Below are 25233 nucleotides of genomic sequence, written 5' to 3'. Positions count from 1 at the left end.
CTCACCATGTTTAAAGTCTTTATTTGTTGGCAGTGAATGGAAATATTCTTGTTCACATTCAGAGGTCAAAAATCTTCTCTGAAACTGTTCTTGCATATATCAGGGTCCTCCCCTGTAACAAGTCTACAGAACTCTCAATAGTCCCCCTTCCCATTGCTAAAGAGAACAGTACAGATCTGACGGAGTCATAGAAAAACCTAGGAAAAATCTCCGATAACTATAGTAGTTCTCTTTCCTTGTCTTGAACACAAACAAATTGGAATATTAGGGTTGAACCCGGTTCGGTACAACCATCTCTATTAGTAACCCAAGGGGCACAAGTCTCAAGTTAGCCTTTGCCAGGACAGGACATTAACAGGGCCAAATGTTGGTCAAACATCCAACACATATAAGATGATCAACCACTATTGCTGCAATTGGAAAGGTTTCCAGATCTTAGGCCCGGTTCACATCTGCGTTCGGTATTCCGTTCAGGAAGTCCGCTTGGGGTCACCCCTCCAAATGGAATACCGAGCACATTAAAAAGCGGTGAGCAATGACAGAACACGGACCTCATAGACTATAATGGGGTCGGTGTATTTTCTGTGCGGTGTCCGCACGAGTCATGTGGAGAGAAAACTACTTCAAGAACTACTTTCCTATCCTTATGACTCATGCGGACATCACGCGGAAAATACACCGGCCCCATTATAGTCTATGGGGTCCGTGTGCTTTCATTGCTCAATACTTTTTAATGCGTTCGGTATTCCGTTTGGTGGGTCCCCAAGTGAATGTGAATCAGGCCTTAGTATTCTGCATGCTAGCCAACTTCCATAAGTTGGTTTATGGGAGAATTGTCCAGCAAAGCAAGTAGCAATAAATTTTAATATGGCTATATTACAATTTTTTACTGAAGCTTGTCCCTTTTGGAGTTTGACATGACTTGAAAAAAAATCCCAGGGGCGTATTCCCTTTTTTGTTACATGGACACGAAATGAGATGATCAAACCCATTTTCTGTGACTGGCACACAAAGTAACCATGTCACATACAATCATTGTGGTCAACTCTTGCGGAGTGTACTGGAGGATCCCGAAATAAGTAGTGACCTCCCTGACTACCAGAAGAACTGGCAAATTTCCTGAGCCATTCATTTTATATGTGACTTGGCCATTTATGTCTGAAAAAGGGGCATGGCCAGCACATTTTTTGCCCACGTCACAAGAAAAGGGGCATGGATATGCCCATAGGTCATCGAACAAGTCCATACATTTCATAGAAGCAGCTTCCATTGGGGCCATGGAGACGAAGGTCTAATTTAGGTTGGCCTGGTCTTCCACCATTGGGTTCTCACTTTAGTAATTATGGGATGAGCAAGCCAGAGGTGAATAGAGATGAGCGAGTACTGTTCGGATCAGCCGATCTGAACAGCACGCACGCATTGAAATGAATGGACGTAGCCGGCATGCGAGGGGTTAAGCGGCCGGCCGGCGTCAAAGCGGAAGTACCAGGTGCTTCCATTCATTTCAATGCGTGCGTGCTGTTCGGATCGGCTGATCCGAACAGTGTTCGCTCATCTCTAGAGGTGAACTGGGTCAACTATTTCGGCCATGAATGATACAATAGGAGGCAAAGGTCTAGGAGATGCCCCCACGTTTGTTCTGCCCCCCACGTGTGTTCTCGACCCACCTAATTAAAGAATGTAATAATTGCTGAATTCTTTCGAAAACCTTTCATAGATGTCATTAACAAAAATAGTCCGCTTTTGTTATCTTTTGATTTTACAGAATTGGATTATTTTTTAGATTGTTTGTTGGTTTTCTGATATTTCTCTGTGTACTAATTCTAATCTCCCTCAGCTCCACATGTTTTGTATTCAGAACAACCAGAAAAAACATACTTTTCAGGACAAGCCCATGTTCTGGAATTGTGCTCCTGGCTCCAGTTTATTCTAATGTGTTTTCCTTCACAAGCCCTGCACAAAGATTCCCCACATTCACATTTCTCGTCAGACTCGACCGAGAGAAGTAAATCCAAGACATTTCTTTTCAGAAATAGTTTTCACCACTTGCATTGTGGCCCATTCACTGGATGTAAGGCCTTGGCTGCAATGCTTTTATTTTCCTTGGAAACAACTATTTCTGCAACAAGAATCTCTGTAAAATAGAAAAGAAGGAGGCCTCAAAGGCTGAACCAGTACCAGGTCTCTGTGCGGTGAAAAGAAGCGGCAATCTAGCAAAATCTAATATCCTAGGATAGAAAATCTATAAAACTTGCAAATAGAATCCGGATACAATTGTAAATTTTTGATGAAAGTTACGGTATCCCTTAAAGAGGACCTTTCATCAGATCGGGCACATGCAGTTCTATATACTGCTGGAAAGCTGACAGTGCGCTGAATTCAGCGCACTATCGGCTTTCCCGATCTGTGCCCGGTGTAAAGTGCTATCGGTCCCGGTACCGTAGCGCTTTAGTGTCAGAAGGGCGTTTCTGACAGTTAGCCAGGGACGCCCTTCTGCCCAGCAGCGCATATCGCACTGTAGAGTGTGAGTGGGGAGGAAAGCCCCCTCCCTCTGCTCACACAGCTCGTCCAAAGACGAGTGTCATCAGGAGGGGAGGGGGCGTTCCTCCCCAGTCTTAGAGCACAGCGCGATAGGCGCTGCTGGGCAGAAGGGCATCCCTGGCTAAGTGTCAGAAACGCCCTTCTGCCTGTAAAGCGCTACTTTACCGGGACCGATAGCGCTTTACCCCGGGCACAGATCGGGAAAGCCAATAGTGCGCTGAATTCAGCGCACTGTCAGCTTTCCAGCAGTATATAGAACTGCATGTGCCCGATCTGATGAAAGGTCCTCTTTAGAGAGGACCTGTCACATCCTTGTGCACATGCTGTTTTATATACCGCTAGAATTCAGTGCACTGTTGGTTTTCCCGTTATGTGCCCCCGGGCTGGAATTATTGGTGCCGTTACCGATCTCGGCCCACTGTCAGAAGGGCGTTCCTGACAGTCTAGCTGGGCTGTGAGGAACAACCCCCCCCCAACAGTACTAGTCCATAGCGCTGTACTGTCAGAGGGGGCGTTCCTTACCGCCCATTGATGACACTGAGCTGTTTGGAACGCCCTTGCACATGCTCATGAGCCAGCACAAGGAAGTGCCTCAAATGCTTCTCTCCATTGATTCTGGAGCATTTTGGCTCTATCCCCCCAGTAGTAATATGACCTTTCTTGCAAGGTCCTGACCGGTATAAGGTAAAGGGTCATGAACTGAGTGGCGGGAGGAGTCTGGGGGCTGTTTTCTTTCAAAAGTTGTGACATGGTGTAAATAAGTGGTGGGAGAGGGAGTGGGGTATATAAATTTGAGGAGGGCTGTAGGCTAGGGACTTACCCTTCAGCACTCCGTGTTTCTCCAATTTGCATGGAAGGGGGTTGAGGTAGAACATCAATGCAAGTGAAAACCTACAAGAGATACCTACCCACTATTGAATTTCTTCAGTTCTTGCTGCTTGGCTGCTTTTTAGCTCATATCTATTAGGTCACATTTGTGTACACTGCCTACAGGGTTTTTTTTGGTAGTCTGAGACACACCTCCTGACTCATGATTGGTTCAAGCTGCTGCTTTGCCCCTCCCCTCTGCAGCCTGGTATGTATAAAGTCTATCATGAGCTCACCAGGGAGTCACAACAAGGACAGATAGCTTATACTTAGTATGGGCTACCAAACCTCTAGTCTGAAGGGTTGAATTAAAGGGAATTTTTAAGTAAATTTCTCATTGACATTTGCTGAATTGATTACTGTAGCGCTTCTCATCCGACGAGGCATTTTAATTGTTACCTTTATTGTAAATTGTGGGTAATTTGTAGCCGTCACTCAGTAGTTCCGCCAGTCATTAAGGGTTAGGTTTGACTTGGCAACTGAGCAGTTTCTTCCTTTGATCACTTTGATACACGTCAGGCTAGAACCCAAGTCACAACATGTGAGCTTCCCCCTAGTCACGGTATATATGTACAAACCAAACACCACTACCATATTACAGCACAAAACATAACACGCAACATTTTATTTTGCCAAAGTAATTTTTTTATCACCCTATTCCTACCCAGTAGATTTCCATAGCTGAGTCCATGGATACTCCTAGTCTGTTCTTCTGGATTTAGGAGACTTGTAAGGAACAATGTCATAATCTCTATAACTATTCCTTCTACTAGGTATTAGCAGGTGTATTTATATATACAGGTGACAGGGTGGCCACTATACCACTATATTCTTTCCATCTACACAAAGCAGACCCCCGGGAATCTGCAATTTCTTTATATTGCAAGAGCGCAGGTAAATTGGATAGAAAAATTTAAATTTCAGATAAATTTCATTTTTTTTCCCCTCCATAGACAGCGCCACTCTTGTCCATGGATAGTATCTGGTATTGCAGCCTGGTTTCCTTTTACTTAAATGGAGTTCAGCCACAATACCATACACATAGGGGGAATTTTATCAAGCAAAATGCAACATTGTAGACACTGGTACAAAAAAGGGGGCGTGGTCTATCAGTAAAGGGGTGTGGTCTTGTGGGAAGGAGCATGGCCTAAGTTTGGATAGTGTATGAAGTGACAACAGGATATAAAGACAGGTAAGTATGATGGGAGTGGCAGAGTTTTGGTGACGTTCCGTTTCCGGAAACCGATAGTTACCGGGAAATCAGAACATGTGCTTGGGGCAGTGTGAGTTAGTTAGAAGTTAGGTGAGGGGAAGATGTTTAGTTTATTATTAAATTATCTTTTTATCCCGAACAACCACTTCCATCAAAAAATATTGAACGATTTTGACATTTTCATGTATTACTCAGTAGCCTAAAGGAAGAACAGTTTTTTCTCTGGGTACTGGGAAAGGTGAAAAAAAAACAAAAAAAACCATACTGACCTGTCCCTGGTGCTCCGGTATCCCAGGCCGTTGTTTGGTGCCACGGTTTCCTGGAGCTTGTTCCGGCGAAAGTCCCGTCACACGTGACCACTCAGGCTAATCAGCGGTCTAAGGAAAGGACCCGTGACGTCCTTTCCCAGGTCCTTTCCTTAGGCCTCAGCAGTCACATGATGCAGGGACTTCCGCCGGAACAAGTCTTGGGACACCATGGGACCAGATAGCAGCCTTGGACACTGGAACACCAGAGACAGGTGAGTATGTTTTTGTTTTGTTGTTTCACCTTCCCTGGCCTCGAAATCAAAAATAGTTTTTCCTGGCCAACTCCTTTAAGTTTATAAAGATCCATAAAAACAGATGCCACATGGATGTGAAATGGCAATATGTCCAGGTTTTCTGACTACTAAAGGCCATGGTCATGTGGATATAGCCTAACCATGCATTCACAACATCAGGGGCTCTGAGTATTATTAGTTATCTACCCTGTTTCCCCGAAAATAAGACATTCCCCCCCTTCACCTCCTGGACCACCTACAATAGGCAGTCATGCAGGTGCTCCGCTAAGGAAGCACCAGCATGACTGCGGATTGTCCCCTGTTCCAGCCGCTGCATAAGACATCCCCGAAAATAAGATAGGTCATATATTTCGGAAGAGAATTTAATATAAGACACTATCTTATTTTCGGGGAAACAGGGTATAGGGCTAGGAGTCCCTCGCCTACTGTTCAGGTCGGTAAATATGGCCAACCCACAGGTGAAACTTGGTGGTGTGAATGCAGGGCTAGGACCTTCTACAAAGGTTGCTGTTCACGGACTTGACTCGTCCATTGAATTCAATGAAAAACAGATTCCGCGCGGGGAGCAAATTCGGCACAGTCGTCTGAACACAGTCTTAAGGCTCATACACACGACTAAGTTTACTATTCTAGAGTGTGCTATAGCAGACTGACCCATTCATTTGTATGGGTCCATGCACGCGACCACCATGATTTCCAACTCAAGACAGGTCCTATTCCTTTCTGATTTTGCAGCCGTGCTCTGTGTTCCTAGTGAATGAGGCCGTGGAAGCACGGCCACTGCTTGGGCTCCAAACAGATGACATCTGTATGTCCCCTGGGCTGTTCAGTCACGGCCGACATCATGCACACAGTTATGTACATGACGCCTTATGAACCAGGGAGCTCAGGATGAACTTTGCAACAGCTTATTCCAAGATAGCAAAGTTGTAAGAGGACACCAAAAAAAGCTGCCTTAGCTGGTAACAGTTCTCATGTCTTTTTCCTTAAGAAGTAGGATTATCATTAGTATGCAACGCCGCATCTGTGGCCTCTCGGCATCGCCCTGTAACCACAGCAGTGGTTGGAGACCTCGCTGGCACATGTGAGGTTAATGAAACAGCTTTGCAGTTCCTTACACATGATGTGGAGACAGAGGCGGGTCTATGTTTGCTTTTGCCCTGCAGACCCATTACTTAGGAAAGAGAAGGATCTATAGTAAAACTTTTTCAGCTATTTGTAATGATTTTTATTATGACTGAAGAGAACCAGAAGAAAAGCCCAAAGATAGAAAGGATTTGTCCTCGGATCAGATTGTTCCTCCTGATGCAAGATAATAAAGGACTGTCTTCCTCTCATTCACGCTTTCAATAGTTCGGGCTAGCAGTGAAAGCCGGCAGCTGGCCAAGGACCAGATGAATTGATATTCCAGTCAAGACTAAGGTAAGCTAGACAATTAGGCTTGCGTATTCTGGAGATGAGAGTCACAATACTGCTCAGTCTTCATTCCTGGCAAGGACCTGGCGATGTAATCCAAAATGAAAAACGAGAGTGAACAATGACTGGCCATCCAATGGCTGTTGGACAACAAGTTCCAGCGTGGCCAGAACTCCATTACAACGGGAGATGTCAAGAAATGGGAAAATAGCTAGAATTAGACATCGGTGCCTTGACTTGTCCCTTGTGGTGTGACCGAAACATTGGGTAAAATTTACGGTTATCGAAACCTCTATCACAACAAGACGATGGAATTTCTATAAATCCAGGGTCCTTGTGTTTTGTGATGATTTTTTTTTGGCCATCTAAGGGTTGGTTTATAAGTTGCATATGTTTTTACGGGTGGTTTTGGTGAAAAATGCACCATGAAAACCGTACTGATGTTTAGTACGCTAAGGCTAGGGTTACCTGGAGATGCGTCTTGCAAAAACAAATTTCTTAACATGTTATGTGGCCAAAAACATTTGTGGGACTCGCGGTCGAATGTTGTTTTCTAGCTTTGTGATGTCGCTGTGAAACAAAACCAAGTTATTGACATCCTCACATGTGACTTGCATTGTAGTCTATGGGGCACATTTACTAATTTTGGTGGGGGTGCAAATTGAGCCTTTTTGTGTCCTTTTTCTGCCCATGTTTATGATGCACTTGCATTTTTTTTTTCCTGATATTTTGTTGCCCTCACCACTTTTGCCTGCAAGAAAGTTGCAAATGCCCTCCAGTACATGGGCAGTGTAAAAAATGCATGTCAGATCAGAAAGCACTAAAAAGAGGCACTTGCCCCTTTCTTAGGTGATGTCATGCGATGTGACAAAGGCTGTTGTGTATACCTAGTTTAAAAGCACCAGAAATTTGCACCAAAATTCCTCTGTATCATGTGGCAAATGTATCTGTTTTGCACAATACTAAGCAAGTAAATGTGGTCTAGGGGTAAAAAAAAAAAGGAACTAGATAATCTCAAAGATAGTGATTGAGATGTGGCAACGTTTGGAAAGAAAATTTGGCTTTTGTTTTGCAAACTGGAAATTTTTGCTAGTTGTGTCCCCTGGTTACAGGTTATGATACCTTGTTATAGGTCTCCCACACTTTATGCACCCACACAGTTCCCTTCTTCCTACAAATGGTATAATGGCCCTTATGCCTCCACACATGATATGCTTCTCCCTTAGTGCCCACCTACAGAATATTATCTCCTCATTGCCCCCACATACTATAATGTGATCTTTAGATAGAAATAGAGGTCTATCTTTGAGGTCTTTGGGACACTAAACCACCCACAGGTCCTTATAGGTGGTTTAGTGGTCACTATGATAAAAATAAACCTTAGTACTTAGGCCCAGATCACATCTACGTTCAGTGAGTCTGCTTCGGGATCCCGCTTGAATGAGAGCCTATACATATAGAAAAGCGGTTACCTGGGAAAATCACGTGAACCCCATAGACTATAAAGGGGTCCATGTGGTTTACACACGAAACATGCGCAGAGAAAACTCCTGCAAGCATTTTTGTTCGATAACCACATGGACCCCATTTTAGTGTAAGGGGTCCATGTGTTTCCCCAGGTAACCACTTTTCTCTGTGTATAGGTTTCCATTTGGGGTTTCCCCAAGCGAACTTCCTGAATGGAATCTTGAACACAGATGTGAATCGGGCCTTACCTAGAGATGAGTACAATGAGTTTTATTGGACTCCTTTCTGGTGCATCCTGGACATCTGCGCAGATGTTCACCCAAGCTTAGGAATTGCACTTACATAGAATATGTATACTGTAGTTGAGCATATTTGCATATTGACAACTAGTAGGGGTTAGGGCGGGTTCACATCTGCGCCCGGTCTCCGGTTTAGCCAATCCGGTTGGTTTCCGTCTTCTGCCCTGTGAAACTGGACAGGAGACGGAAACTGGACGGTCAGCTTCAATCCCATTCACTTGAATAGGTTTGCAGAGGTGACGCCGTGTCTGGGTCTTCTGCCTGTCCGCGGGGAAACGTTTGTTTTTGGGGTTTTTTTGTTGTTGTTTTTTTTTAGTCGGACATGCAGGACTTTGTCCGGTTATAAAAAGATCTATTTCCCCGCGGAGAGGCAGAAGATGCACACGGTGGTCACCTCTGTAAACCCATTCAAGTGAATGGGATTGAAAGCTGACTGCCGGGTTTCCGTCTCCTGTCCAGTTTTGCGGGGCAGAAGAAGGAGACCGGCCGGATTTGCACACTGACTTGTATAGCCATGAAAAGATGATGATCTCTCGTGTTGTTTCATTGGTTTGTGGCCATAAAGATAAGTTTATACACTTACTAAAGGCCCTTACACAGCACAGATATTGATTTTGGGGGGGCATAACTTTAAAGACTTATCTGGCTGGTAACACTTTTTATCTGTATGTATGTAAAGACCAGAGATTGCCAGCTACAGTATTGCTGCACATTGCTACACATTTGGACCTGACAATCATATGAAAAGGCTGATAACTAGAGATGAGCGAGTACTGTTCGGATCAGCCGATCCGAACAGCACGCTCGCATAGAAATGAATGGACGTAGCCGGCACGCGGGGGGTTAAGCGGCTGGCCGACGTCAAAGCGGAAGTACCAGGTGCATCCATTCATTTCTATGGAGCGTGCTGTTCGGATCGGCTGATCCGAACAGTACTCGCTCATCTATGATAACCATAGATGCTAGAACTGGACGCGCCCCAGTTGCACTGATCAGCTTGCTACATTTTATTTTCTGCTTTGTCTGTTCTTGTTAGAAATGTCTTGCGTATATAGGGTTGCCAGTGACCTGCGTATTTGGACCCATAGCTGGAATCAAAGCAGTACGGGGAATTCCTATAATAATTCTGAATTTTGCCTCCCAGGACTTCTTAAATTTTTTTTTTTTTTTTTTAAAACGTCAATATAACATTTGGCCTCCCACATTGGTAAATACATTCTTAGCTAATGCGCGTGACTGTGACGGACATTGTACGGTGGCACACAAAGTCACTACAGGTCAGTCTTGCAAAATATGTAGTCTGTCTGCCACCATATGGCGCCTCCATGTGCCATCACATTCCTTTCTAGAAGCATCTGTAATCTAGCATGTCACATGTAAAATCAAAGGCACATGGAGGTAGAGAGGAGTGGTGTGCACGACGCTTTAAAGTATCCTTATCCTTAAAGGGATTCCATCACCAGGACAGTCAATAGCAAACCAAACACAGAGCATTGTAGAGGACGTTATGCGGAGCACCTTCATACATTTAGGTTGTCCAATAGTTTCCTTGAAAAAGATGATTTTAGAAATATGTAAATGAGGGATAAGGACAAAGGGGGGTGTCAGAGCCTCAAGGGGTTCTGCGTTCAGGATTGAAAACCTGAGGCTCTAATGCACATGTGATAACTGATATCAGCCATTTTTCCATCCATAGAATGTTGTATGAAAGCCTTCCACATGGACAGCAATGGTATGGAAAATGTGGAGCGTGCGTTTCCCGGACTGAATCTGGTCCAGAGGCCATGACTTCTCGTGTCATAGTGATCTATGCTTTTAGGAGACCTGTTGTATGGAGGCATCGTATATCCATACAGGGGCTACACAATCAGAAACGCTGTATACAACATTGGATAGAGCCGCAAGGACTTCTAATATCATGGCACATGCAAGAGGGTGTACAGTATACGGTATGGGACAATATGGCCGTGACACGATAGGGATTCCTAGCATCATGGATCACGAGCAGATTTTGGATAAATCTGTCTTTTCCTGTTGGGCTGGCCACTGCTCTCCTTAGATGATCATTGTCATTTGACGTACCAGGCCATACTAGTCACCATTGCATGCTTCTATTAGTTAGCTGCAGGGTCTGGGGAGTTAGTGGGGAGTAAGCTTTTTGGTATTCAGTGGCCTTCGGCCTGCCCACTCCTTCTTTGTGCTGTGTTGGCATTACTATAAAGTAGTGGGCTCCAGTCACAGGAATGGGGAATCCTACGGAAAGTGAGTGCTCATGCCGGACTCCTTGTGTAGGGGCACAAAGAGGGCATTATACTTTGTGGGCTGCTCCCCTTCCAGTAAACCCCCTTTTTGTAAAATGTTGTATACTCCCCCCTAGATAATGCTTGGAGACCATGTCTGACTGGGTTCAGGATGAGAAACCCAACAGATGTACGGACTTGGTTTTCCGGCCTATGTTTACCCATGTGCAGGAGACCAAGGACACCTCATCACCCCTGCATGGCAGTTTGTGGACACCTTACTAATGTCGCCAGCTCTGGGCCATCTGAAGGCAGTGGAGGAGGGCAGATACAATCCTTTCTGTGGCCATCTTGAAAATAAAGGGGCAGACAACCAAAATGTGTCATAATAACTATGGAATGGAGAACCACTGTGTATAAGGACCTCTATAAGGTGTTGAAAGAGTGGGCGTAGCCTGCTATATTACTGGCATTGCTTGATGCTCCTTTATCACTTCTTAACGTCTTCCCGCATCTTAACCTATATATACAACATGGAAAGCCTTGAAGGGATTCTTCAACACTTTATATCAATAACTGATTCTTAAGATCAGGTCATTGATAATAAAGTCTTGGAGAACCCCTTATCTTAAGACCCCATGCAGTACACATACATGGTGAAGATTGAAAACTTGGCTCCATATTAGAGAGACCTTTGGTTCAGGCCATGTAATGATCCCCACACGACTTTTATCGGGGATTGTTATCGGACTGTCATGGGACGAAATTTCCAGAGAAATTCATGCGCTCAGCTTGCTTGACCACAGCTGTCATTGTTACGTGACATGTATGGTGGTCCCAGCCGTAGCGCGGAGAACTTGGCGAGATTTATTATACTGTTTATAATATTTTAATTGTCGCTGCAGTAAATGAGGGAGAAGCCTGAATAGTCTGATCTTAGGCCAGAGATGTAATGGGAAATGGCTTTGCAAATAGTACATGGAAAACAGATGTCTTAGGGGTTTATTGTTCTTCTAAGTCAAGCCCTGGAAATGCGTTTGGCGATCTATCTGGTCAAAGTCCAGTCAAATGCAGTTGTCCCTGTGTTGTCATATGTATCTCACATCTGTCTAAGTGTCATGTGTCTTACTGCCTATGCGGGAAGCCGCATCAGAATTGGACCAAAATGCGCCTGCTACGACAGTCGTGGCTTCCCCTTCCGGGGTAGACCCAAATGAATGGGCCTAGTCCAGAGGGTGCTGTCGCGAAGCGGATGCCGGGGCTGACTCAGCCGTGGAATCCACCTGAAGAAAGGACAACTTGCTTCTTTTTTTTCTGTGATCTGGAACATACCACTCACGGAAAAAAGGAAACTAGCATTCTACATAGACCTCTATTGTGGAGGGGCAGATGTCGGATGCTGAGCTGGATTCAGCGTCAGAATCTGCCCCCTCTTGCCCCGTGTAAACGAGCCCTAATATTTCTTCATTTCACTTTCTTGAGTTTCTGGGACATCTTTGTTTTATGCATTCTCTATATATGGTGGATTTTTTGGAGACAGTCCCAAAAGTAAAAACTCCTGAAAAAAAAAATCTGAAAAATGAATGTTAAATTGTCACAAATGAGAAGAACACCACCCAAAAAAGACTTGTAAAACACACACACAAAGAAGCCTGGATCCATGGATAGACAGATGTATCCTTCTGTTGAGTTTGTCTAGTGCAGAGTACTGTTATATCTAATGAGTTTTCTGAGTTGTCTCTGCACATTGACAATGTAGTCGGAGGGAATGAAATAACAAACACAGCTCTGCTACATACAGTATACACACATTCTACATGTTTCCTTGGGACAGTGAGACTCCTTCATTTACACTCCTCCTGCAAACTAATTGACCAGGAAATGGGTTTTCTTCATTAGCAGCAGAGCTTATGATGGGGATTCTTTTGTGGTGGTGGGGGGAGCTGTTTCCCCTGGCAGGACTCTTTATAAACTCTATATAGAGTGTGATTGGTTTGCAAAGAATGGCCAAGCACAGGGGACTGGGAGGGAACTGCGAGTCTAATAATATTCCTCATCCAATAGAAAACATTTCCTATTGAGACCCCCAAGGGTCCCCTTGCTCTCAGATCCATCCCAGACATTAGGCCTATTCTTCTGAGCGGTCTCCTCTGCAGGGCATGCTGCTTGTAATGCTCAGCCTGGGTTTTGTCTAACAAAGGACTGGTGATAACAGCTGCTGCATTCACATTGGGAGGATTAGCTGAATTTCGAGGAGTAAGGAACTGGACAACTGCCCTTTAAGCTGCGCAGAGCGAGATTTCCTGCAAACATGGACATGCATGTGGATTTGTAATTATTGTCATATGTGCAGGGGCTACAGGAAACTCAGGATCTGGTTCCTTATAGGGGTAAGTTCTATGGGATTCATCGCTGTACTTGGAAAAACCTTCAGTATGGTGTCTGCAGATCTATCTATCTATCTATCTATCTATCTATCTATCTATCTATCTATCTAACATAAATTCTACGCCCAATCTTATGACCGCACTTACAATGTCAATTCTAAAAAACTACCGTAAACTCTAGTTTGCAAAAAGTTTCCAACTCTGCTACACTCTGTGCTGACTGTTTCCAAGCCCCTGATTTTTTTTCATGCGGGTCACGTACTTGGACGCTCAGAATATTGCAATCTAGCTTTGTAGATCAATATCCTTGCTAGTTAAAAGCCTATAAGGATTGATGGCGTGTTCATAAGCTGCCAGATCCCTGAGGATAGGGTTGAAACAGGCAAAGGTCCCTTGGAAGGCAATGTGGTTCCTGCGCAAGATCAGAATAATCTTCGCTGTTTAAGAGATTTTGGATTTGATTTACGTTTTATGTTGGCGATTGCGTTGTGTCGATTTTTGGATGGCAAAGTTGACTTACTCAGTGGTTAGCACTGCAGTCTTGCAGCACTGGAGTCCTAGGTTCAAATCCTGCCAAGGGCAACATCTGCAAGGAGTTTGTATGTTCTCCCCGTGTTTGCGTGGGTTTCCTCCAGGTACTCCGGTTTCTTCCCACACACCAAAGACATACTGATAGGGAATGTATATTGTGAGCCCTATATGGGACAGTGACTGACAATATCTGTAAAGCGCTGCGGAATATGATGGCGCTATATAAGCATAATAAATAAATAAATAATACTTAGAAACTTCCAATGCTGCAAAAGACGTTTCTTTACTGTTATATAGTAGAATATTCTACAATTTCCGTATTGTACCATAGAAGGTAACTAAGAACATCACTCATGGCCAAAGGGTTCTTACATATTGGCACATGATCAGAAGTGATATTTATCGAAGCGGTCTATGGCAAAGTGATCATGTGTGATGAAGATCATCGGGACCTCTTAATAAACATGGTCGCCTCTCTATGTCCTAAGACTAATTTGCCAGCCAAGAATGGTGAAGTTAGCCCAGGGCTACACAGCGACTTGTAGTCACGTGACCTTGATCGCAATGGCACTCCGCTACTTTGTACCTAGTGATAGTGACTGCACCGCGAGGTGCAATCTGACAGTCGCCAGAAATCCAGACCTGCTGACTTTCTACATGACCACATTTACTATTGTTAGATGTGACATTTGTGATCTTAGTATTGTGTGCTCACAAGTTGTCATTCAGTCCTAGACTTGTTTGCAAACCTCTTTGACTTGTGCATAAGATATTATCATCCTATGTAAAAAAAAAAAAAAAAAAAAAAAAAAATTCCAGGACCCGCTCGGACTACAGTGTCACCTAGCACATGAGTCCATGGCACATCCTCTATATTAGCAGATCTATAGGGTTGGGTGTGACCTTGTTCTTCTAAATTGAACTGTGAACTTTGATGCAGATGTTGGGAGGATGGACAGGAGGTTGTAGTGTAAACAGGAGAAACCTCTGCAATGGGGGAAGGGGCCAGAGCCTGGAGGGGGGAGGGAGGGGGCAGTTTACACACTTTTAATGAGTGTCAGACATAATAGAAGCAGATGCGTTTTACTCTGGGTGGATGGAAGGAATTCCTTTGGCATTTGCAAGCAGAAAATGTAATGTGTTAATTGTATATGGCACAGCTCACTATTGTGATGTACAGTACTCACTAGCTTTATATACAGGATTTTACAACACTGACTCGCTTTACCACCTTTCGTGTTTATGGTATACTGTAGGAATTGTTTCCATTTGTTAATTGGCGTCTTCATTCTGTCTGTTGATATGTGATAATCTTATACAATCTTATACAATGTTTAACATTCCCATGGGGTACTTTCTAGGTGTGTATTCGCTACTTTGTACCTTACGGGTTCTGTCCTACAGTAACAAGATATAGTTTATATAGTTAGTGTTTTTCTTGCTTGTCCCATAGTCATAATATATAGAGATGAGCGAACACTAAAATGTCCGAGGTTCGAAATCCGATTCGAACAGCCGCTCACTATTCAACTGTTCGAATGGATTTCGAACCCCATCATAGTCTATGGGGGGGAAATGCTCATTTCAGGGGTACGCAAAATTTGATAAAATTATACTTACCAAGTCCACGAGTGACGGTCGGACTGGATTCTCCTTGAAGTCTTCTCCCGGCGCAGCGTCCCCACGTCGTCTTCCGGCTGGAATTCACTCTGCCTAGGCATCGGGGCCTAGGCAGAGCCGACTGCACATGCGCAGTCGGGGCCTAGGCAGAGCCGACTGCACATGCGCAGTCGGCTCTGCCCGGCCCGACGCCTGAGCAGAGCTGACTGCACATGCGAGGGCATGCCCGCGCATGCGCAGTCGGCTCTGCCTAGGCCGGATGCCTAGGCAGAGTCAATTCCAGCCGGAAGACGCTGCGGGGACGCTGCACGGAGAAGACTTCTAAAGGTAAGAGAAGAACCAGCGTTGATTGGCAGAATGTATAGCATTCTGCCAATCAACGCTGGTTCTGCAGCGAACCTTAAACTTCGAACAGCTAGTAGTGTTCGATCGAGTACGAGTATTTCGAATACCGTAGTATTCAATCGAACACTACTCCCAAGTGACAGACCCCGATCGTCGCTTGGATAGAGGACGCCGGACCCTCATTGTCACGATCAGTTGGGTTCCATTCCGGTGATCGATCGCTTGTCACCTCTTCTGTGATGCGTTATTATTGTAAGACAAACCTTTAAGGCATATTCATGACATAGATGGTAATAGAGTAAGTTTACACGTGACACATTTGCCGCAGAAATGTCTGCCCATGAGAATAGGGTTTGAAGAAACCAGCCCATTCACAAGTGCGAAACTGATTTTCATTAGCAGACATTTCCGCAACAAATCTGCCATGTGCGAATATATCTTTAGTCTGAGCAGGAGACGGTAACAAAGTACAAACTGTGACTTGACTGTCATAGGCCACATGGTTGGCCATTCACCTGAAGGACCACCATTTATGGCTGTGTTCATATCTATGACTGTTTTGTTAAAATGTTAAATGGCCGACACCATGACCGACCCCATGGGGTGCCAATGGTGTATGTTATATGATGGATCCAACACTACCAGTGTTCTGCTCCTATGAACAGCGATGAACTAGTTGTGGATGAATGCCTGTATGCCAAGCTTTGACTACCCTTGTTTTTTTTGTTCTTGCTTGTTCCATGTTGTCTCCAGATTGTTAGTTCACCTTGTTATACATGTGGACATGCACTATTGAAGTGGATAGATGCCCACAGTATTAGCAGAAGCTAAGATCATATCTAGAAAGTCCTCTCATGGTAGAAAACTAAGTGACACCGACTATGATAATGGCAACTACTAGATCTGCAGTATAACACCAAACAGGTGTCGGCTTCTTTATATATTTACAAGGTTCTTTGCTGTATGGACAAATCTGAGCTACTTCTTGATGGCCTTTTTATTCCTGTGATTGAACCTCATGGACTTGTCTTTATCTTACTAAGAATGTAAAAGTAACCCATGTTTGGATGAACTGTAGAATAAGCAATAGAAAGAAACCACGTATAGTAAAGGTGGCCATACACAATGGACTAAAGTTGGCCAAACCTGCCGATCTGATGTGTGTAAAGATATGTTCACATGATCATGAATAATGGCCATGTGACATTCGTTTTTTGTCTGTCAATGGGGGCAACCATAAGTCATGTCCTATTTTTTGTCCGGTTTCATGGTCCCCTCCATGCAATCATGTGTTGGGGGATCCATGAAAACCGCCACCCCTGGAGTGCAAGACGGCCGTGGAAAATGGATGTTTTTCATGGCCATTTTGCACCTCGGTGGTGTGAATGTAGGCTCAACGGTTTGTTGTTCATTTGGCAGATATCATGGAAAATAAATTGGGCGCGTTGTATTTCATGTCCGTTCTTTTGTTTTCAGGATAAAGGAGTTGACTCTAGAGATGTTTGGCAGCAACCTATTCCCCTCTCCCCATTGAGAACACATGCACATTTGGCCTAACAAAGTATGGATGAGTATGAAGTGGTGAGGAGGAATAACTGCTGGCCAAGAAACAACGGGTGTAGCTAGAGGGACAGGCAACCAGGGCACCAGGTGCTTGTTATTAGGGGAGCGCCAACAAGCCACCCATACGTATTTAGATACATAGTGAAGACCGCAACACTGAAAGGTATTGAATGTGTATGTGAATGGGAAGACTCATTGTTGACCAAAATGGAGTCCTGACCACCATCACCCACTCAGTAGTTATCATACCATTGATAAACGCTCATAGAGTATTATGTATCATAGGCACTCCATGTCCTACATGCATGGTTCCTTGGGGAGAAATTATATTTTCGAGTAGGAGATGTACCAAGGCTTAAACTTGTCGCCTATATGTGGATAGGTGGCAGTCTATCAATTGGGAACTCTATCAATTACAGGAACAAGGGTCCTGTGCCCGTCTGTGTGCATATCGATGATCACACACCTACACTGCCGTTCTCTTCATACTCTATGGGACTGGTGGAGATTGCCAAATATTGCACTAATTGTAACTCTATCATTTCCATAGATTTTGAACAGAGTGGCAGTACACATGCTCGACCATTATTTCTATGTACCCGGTGGACAGTGAACCATTGTTCTTGTGTAGGGTGGAAGCCCCAGTTATCGGACCCCCTGAGTTTCAATCTTGGTAAAGTTCTATTCTGAACAGGGATGGAGACTTGTCATGAAAGAATTTCATCACATTTGATAGGAAAATATAATACTACAACATGGTTCTATTGTCAAAAATACGTACATCATGTTGGAACCTGGGATGTGTTGGGTGCGAGGCTATCCATGGCATGACAAATCTGGCAGATGAATATGTGGCTTCTGTTATGAACATTGTGAACGTTTCCTAACAGAGGAGTATTAAAGTTTTTTGAAGGTTGTGTTACCCTTCTAGAAGCCAATGTTGACATTTGATGGCTATCAACCAAATGTTCTTGTAAGGTGACATACCAACTTATGGTGGCGGGACGTATTTTAGGATGGAAACTTTTAGAATGGACATCTGTGATAATGGGGTTTAGGTATGTTGCGGTTTATTATCTGTGACGCCATTTACAAGGGCAATATATCCTTTCACCACCTTTAGTTTCGTCAAGAACCTAACCAAAATTGGAACAATAATTCTTCTGACAGGTGATGCCAACAAACATCTGTAAAGATAATATTTTACATTATAAGTCTAGACACCTTCTGTAATAATTGGGATAAGAAGGTCTATTATGACTCGTTGTCTTTACAAGAGGTGCCTCGGGGTATCCATGGAGGGGAAGGATTCCTTGTAAGGAAATCTTTTGTGATCAACTTGAGGAAAGGATGGAAGAAACAAAGAAACAGTCTTGTTCACAGGTTGTCTGGTATTTCAGCTCAACCTTATCCAAGTGAAACTGCAATACCAGACACAGACTAAGGATAAGAGGGGCACCATTTTGGAGCACAAAAAAAAAAAAATTTAACTGTTTTTTTGTAATCTCTATCCCATGGAAAAAATCTGGTGTTTTGTGGAAATATCTCTTACTTAATGTGTTTTAATTACTCTCTATGGCGCAGAGGTCTTGTTCTCTAACATCTGTATACTCTCGGAATTTATCTCAAAAACTGACAGGCGAGCGTGTGCCAAGAATGTCAAGATGTTTCTTCTCTGTTTAGTTGTTATGGTAAAATCATCATAGTACAATGACTTTTTCTTTACGTCATGATATAGACTTATTTATAGCCCTTTGCACGTGTTTCTTATGACTTCTGAAAGGTTTTTCGGAACTTCATCTGTAAAGCCAAGTTCACTCTTGGCAGCAGTGGTTGAGCACAAAACTTTGCCCTAAGCCTACATGAACACGAGTGAATGTACGGGTCTGTTTAGACATCTGGACGGATGGTGTATGGATGATATCCTTATCCTTGGACCCTTAGGTTTCAATAATGAGCCCAGTCCGCAAATGGACATGAATACGATCTGTCCTACATTTTACCCTGGCCCCCTGCATAAGTTGGATGTTACATTGTGGTGTGTCTGGGACTGATAACTGGTAAGTGTACTAGCCATAGAAAACTTGGCTAGCACACGGTCATGTGCATAGGGGCCAACTCCTTTAAAAGAAATTGTAAGGTACAGTTCTAGGAAATGTGTATGGGATCACTTCTGTGGTTATGGTGCTGCCCAGTGACTACATTTTTACATGGATACCTTTGCAGTTAATAGGGTCGCACTTCAGGGATTGATCATGTTGTGGTTTGGAAAAAATGCAATGTGTCCTAGACGACGTACAGATGTCAAGAGTTTGAAGAAACCCCCTCCCCACCAACCCAATAGTCACCCCCCTACCAATCCACGTATCTGAGGGACCTTCATTAGCTAAACTAGACAACCCTTTGAAGCAATGTCAATGCTAAGTGCACAATTATTGCGGTTTCCTTCATCTGGTGATGGGTACTCTTTCATCATGTCATGGTTTAGATGCTGAATGGAAATTCTGAAATGGCCATTGGTTATCTATGTGAGAGGGATGAGTTTTTCAGTCTGTCTCCGTTTCACAATGTATTTCGATTCAGTTAATTGACATCTCTGTAGTATCCACAAGAAGTCTGTGGGGCTAAAGTATTACCATACAACCATGATTAATGCTGAGGCACCACGTTGCGGAAATGCAACTTTTTTTTTTTTGTTGTTGCAGATTTTCCCGCGTGTTTTGGAGCCAAAGCCAGGAGTGGATTGAGCAGAAGGTAGAAGTATAAGAGCTTCCTATAGATTTCCCATTCCTTTTGTAGCCATTCTTGGCTCAAAAAACTGCAACAAATATAGCTGCATTTCCGCAACGTGGGATCTTAGCCTTAAACAGCTATGTTCAGGCTGGAAAACACAGTCTCTGTATTGTATTACATGGCTTGGATGATAATTTCACTGACTACATTTTGTAGTTCAGCAGCACTGGCAAGGAGAATCACAACTGCTCTGTAATGGAGAATCGTGAAGGGTTAAACCTAACCAATTTTTTATGGGATCACTATCCTGGGCACCAGACGGCTTTTATTCTCCTGATACCCCTCATTTAGGTTCTCCTTTCTGGAAATTTTAGTTTTTGTTCAAAGTCCCCTGATATTTAAGTGTTGTAAGTGTTGTATTTCCCTGCAGCGCCACCACAGGAGGAATTAAGCATTACTCAATGCCCTTTGAAATAAATAGTCTATGTAATGAACAGATTTGCACGGTCCTCCAAAGAGAAGATACATAGTATCTGATCACCATTCATAGCAGGTGAGGATGCTGAATGAAAATCTCCCTTACTTGAGCAGAATTCACTACTAGAGGATTTGACGATGGGTTTTCTAAACCAGATCAACCTTTAAGGTGGTTTTGAACAAGCCCTTGTCATGGTGAACAAAACCATGTACCTGGCATCTAATACAGGCGTTCCTGTGTTTTCCCATTGATATTGCACTAAGCAGACACCCACTCCTCTATTAGCTTGACATGACCTGGTGAAGCAAATAACAAAGTGTTTCCCATGGGAAACAAACTGTCTAGTAACATATCATACTTAGACGCCAATGCTATCTTGGTACTTTAATATTCCATCACCTTGACCCACCTTCACATTACTTTGGGATACATTACATATCAACTCCAAATAAGAGAGGCAGTGGTGAACCCGCAGGTATCAAAAGCTAATGTGCCTGCTTCACCAACTCCAACAAATCCAGCTCTTTGCATCAATTAATAGCCCCTGCTCCACTGATTCTGGCACAGTTGGAATTTTTTCTCGAGCCCCCACCACTCCTGAGAAATCAGTGATGACTGTTTTGATGCCTGATATACTATTTAGGTTCTGTACTGTCAGGAGGGTGGTGTCAGGTAGGAGCACACAAGGGGTATGGTTCTGAGCTCTGACACTGGGTAACTCTGATTGCAACTCTTAATCACACCTCCTGTCTGGCTCTGCCCTCCTGACATTGTAGTCTAAATGGCACATCAAGCAGCAAAACTAACGGTGTGCTTGTTACTCAGGAATGGTGGGGGCTAGAATGAAAATTCCAGATGCGCTGGTATCAGTGGAGCCGTGACTGTTAACAGATGAGAACTTGAATTGGTGAAGATGGTGAAAGCTCCTCTTTAAAACTACAGCCACAAATCCACTTTGTCCGTGACTCACTAATGCCAAAAGATTACCACGTTGCCCTGTTACTCCTTCACTCACCGTAGCAAACGGACTTGCGTTGTCACCCCGGGAATAGTGTGACCAATGCAAAAAAAAGTTGAACAATGTTTGAGTTTTTTGTGACTAGTAGTCACGGTTTTGGCACTCTCTGGGTCACAGTGCGATTCCACTCACTAACATGAGTAAAGGAGTCGCAAGGTAACCCATTGATCTTTGGTTGTGTGACAGAAGTTGATGCCAAAGTCAGCATGTAGCCCTAGCCTTAACATAAGCAGGACCATACAGGGTGGGCCATACGTATGAATACACCAGATACAATGGAAGTGGTTGCTGATATCACCTTACTGTTTGTAGCATATTAGTACCTGGAAGGGGGAAAACATTTGAGGGCGGGTGATAGCCCATGGTGGCCCTCTGCAAAGCCGCCATTTTGGATTCAACTTTACTTTTTTTTTCTATGGGAAGACACATCAAACACATGGAGAATTGCACAAGAAAAACAATGGTGTGCTAATTTTTAACATGTCTTTATTCATTATTGAGTTATTGACATGTTTGTGATATGGAGCAATGACAGTAACCCACTAAAGGATGTGCTCAAAGTGCTGCCCATTGTGTAGAATTGTCAACGCGATTCTCTTCTCCCAGTCTTGACAGATCGAGAGCAATACCACAGAAGAAATGCTACCACAGGCCTCCTGTATCCATTGTTTCAGGTGCCCCACATCCTGGATCTTCACAGAGTACACCATAGCCTTCAAATGGCCCTAGAGATAGTAATCCAAGGGAGTGAGATTCGGAGACCTTGGGTGTATCCATGTCTGGGTGTATCCATACTTATGGCCCACCCTGTACAGTATCCTTGCCTGTTTTCCTCACACTTGCAATGCTGACATTGTTTTCCTTTGATTTTCTTCCACTGTTTTTCCATGTATATCTGTATTCCTTTAGGACAGAAACATGCACATGAAATATATGCCAGTCTTAGGCCATATTCGCGTTACCAGGAGTGATCTTGATCGTCTATGTAATCCCCACTCCAGGTTTTGGCTCACTTTGGTTTGGCTGTCCTCACATATTAAATATGTCAGCTGAATATTCAACTCTCAACTACTCTTTCCAACACACACACGCATGCACACTCACTTTGGCTGAGCATAGTTGTGTTCATTGGTAAGAAGGGACTAAGCCGCTGTTAAACCCTTCTCCCTTGAGAACAAGAGGAATGGGCATGTTGAGATCCAGAAGCGGCCATACCATTGGCCTATGTAGCTCTACATGTACAGTGGCACAGTAGGTTAGGGGACATATTACTTTAAAGAGGTTGTCCGGCCTCAAATGATTGACCTATGCACAGGATGAGTCTGCCGGGACTGCGGTGTTCCTATTTCTCGTATAGGAGCGGTGCTCTGTGTGCTGCCCATTAACAACTTCTGGTACCCAGAGGCTTCTGAGTTGGGGGAAGTCTGATCCCTGACAGGTCACATACTGATGAGCCATCTTGTGACTAGGTCTTCAGTATGAAAATTTGATTTGGAGCTGGACAACCCCTTTAACAGTAGCTTTCTTCTGTCTATTAGTAAACGTCGAAGCTAATAAACTTCATGGCTAATATTTATTGGTTGGTAGTAAGAGGGGTTCTGTATGGTGAGATATTGGGAAAACAAGGGGCCCATAATGATTCATGCACAGGGTCACTGAACTCCCTGTTCAGATCCCACTCATTCGTCACTTCCAAACCTTGACATTGCCCGTCTGCGGAGAGTCAGAACAATCCCATACTCTGTAGATAGTAGGGTCCTTCCTCTGACCTCATTGACAGGATGGTGAGAAAACCCTCACTTGCGTTGGATCTGTAATGCCACTAAGAATGGTGGGTTTGCCCAACTATAATGTAATGGCTATGGCCGAATTAAGTCGTATTACTGTTGTGTTACATGCAAACCTGGCATTGGTGTTCAGATATGATGGAACATGGTGGTAGAGAACTTTATAGCCCTCAGTGTTCTTCTTCTAAATGTTCTTGCTGTTTTTGTTGTAAAATACAGAGGACATTGGCTAAGAGGTCGGGGGAGATGGCAGAGCATATGGCCAGCCGGATTCCTGCTATGTGTGTTTGCTTGTTGGTGGGTTGGCTGGCTGACATTTATCTGTTCTGAAGAGAACATGTGCCCCCTTCCCCCAGGGCTGAGGATCTGGTCAAGACATCTCTGTGAAGATAATTAACTGAATCCGAAACAGATCCTTCACTGCAATATACTCTAGTCCAGGAAATGCCTCAAAGACCTCACAGGATATAAGGAAGGCTGAAGGAGCATTCAACCAATCTTCCAAACAAGAGCACGAGGCCAATATTCTTGGTTGTTTTTACCCCTACTTGCGACATGGCGCTCCACAATGAAAAGTGCATTGCAGTGTAAACATTGAGTCCCTATTACATAAATGATATGATCTGGCGCCGCTGCTTTTATTAAGTACAGGCCTTATTGCAACACAGACTGTGCAATGTAAAGGCAGCTAAGATCAGGCTTCAACCTGCAGGTTACCATTTTAGAGAACCTGTATTTTTGCATAGAGAATTAATGTTGATGCTTCTTGGTCCCAATGCAAAATATGTAACTGGCCCATCTTACCGTGTGTTCTCTATAGTAAGTGCATCTTAATTTGTAGACCGCCCTTGTAGCCTGGCATAGACTGCGACCTCTGCACCTTCTATAGATATCCCCCTGTCTTTGCATTAGGATAAGGTATTATATAATAAGGCTGCAAAGTTTTACTGCATATATGGTAAAGGCAGTATGGGGTGCAGATCTAGTACGTTAAAGGGGCTGTCTAAGGAGGACACGCCTTGTCCACATGCACCATTAGGGCATTTCAATGTCACAAAAAGCAAACTGAGCATCCAACTCCTATCTCAGGCAGCACTTTATTCTTACGTGTACACATACATGCTAAGCTAAACTGAGTATGTATGTGTATAGGGTGGTCAGGGGTAATAACTGTGGGCTGGCAGGTAAAATTGTATTCCTAGCTCTAGGGCATGGGGGCACTCGTCCACATTAGGGAGAGTGTTCGCCTACATAGGCAGTACGGAGACTTACAAGTCATTCCTGCTCCGCTAGGGATTATGGGTAAAAAATATGCAAATCTATTCTCCTGGATGGAATTAGGAGAACAGAGTGCACTCTGTACACCACCCTATAGAGGGCAGCATCCTTAACATCATGAACGACTCAGTTATAAAGTCTTTTAATCATAATGTGGATTTAATTGCTAAATCAGTATTTCTGTCCCAAAAGGAACAGATTCCCAACTATGGACAGCGCTGTTTCGGCCTATTGGGCCATCCTCAGTTTCCTAGCTCTAGTAATGGGCAGTTAAACCCTCTCTTGGACACATTGTGAGATAATGCCATGATAGAATTGGGGTTCGTATATGGGGTAGATATCAGAGGCAAAAGTTAATATTGGTTGGGTCATGGCCCCTCAGTCTGTCTATGCCTCATATGCCAGGTGAAGAAAAGACTGACTAGGAATCTGTATAGAGGATTTGGGGTTTCTACATGTCCACAATATTCTTTATTATATAATGGCAAATTATTTGGAACCACAAATTGCTCCCTAGATTTCAATGTGGGATCGTGGGTTCCTAGTGATAAGATCTGTATGCACGGTACGTGTACATTTCTGTGCATGGAAGGACATTGCTAAGGAAGACTCATATGACGCTTATTCTTGAACGTCGGGACAGTGGGAGACTTTGAACAGAAGAATATTTGTGTTAGTCATTCCCTAAATTATTACTGGAAGTCCACCATGACTACTGACTTAAGCAGCCCATACACATTAGATGTAATATGTCTTCCAAACCTGCCGATTTCGGCACTTTTGGCCAGCCATCTAATGTGTATGGAGTCCTACCGGCTCCCTCATCGGCAGACAGATAAGGATCAGCCATCCTTCTGTTCACAGTAAGATAAGCGGCCTCCATCTTTC

The 25233-nt window shown here is 43.8% G+C and overlaps 1 protein-coding gene across 3 annotated transcripts in view; it reads left to right on the top strand.

The window, feature by feature from the left end:
- LPAR4 (lysophosphatidic acid receptor 4) overlaps positions 1–25233 on the top strand; it is a 169930-nt gene that overhangs the window by 135316 nt on the left and 9381 nt on the right. Inside the window, exon 1 of one of the 3 annotated variants that reach the window (XM_075259004.1) lies at positions 6397–6605. The exons of 1 other annotated variant lie outside the window; for it this stretch is intronic. The gene's annotated coding sequence lies outside the window, so the exon portion shown is untranslated. Of the gene's footprint in view, positions 1–6396; positions 6606–12719; positions 12996–25233 lie in introns of those variants that run through there. One more of the 3 variants, XM_075259003.1, reaches the window with a different exon arrangement.

The sequence above is a fragment of the Leptodactylus fuscus genome, chromosome 11, assembly GCF_031893055.1.
Source record: "Leptodactylus fuscus isolate aLepFus1 chromosome 11, aLepFus1.hap2, whole genome shotgun sequence".
Taxonomy (NCBI): domain Eukaryota; kingdom Metazoa; phylum Chordata; class Amphibia; order Anura; family Leptodactylidae; genus Leptodactylus; species Leptodactylus fuscus.
This window is presented reverse-complemented; position numbering and strand designations above follow the sequence as displayed.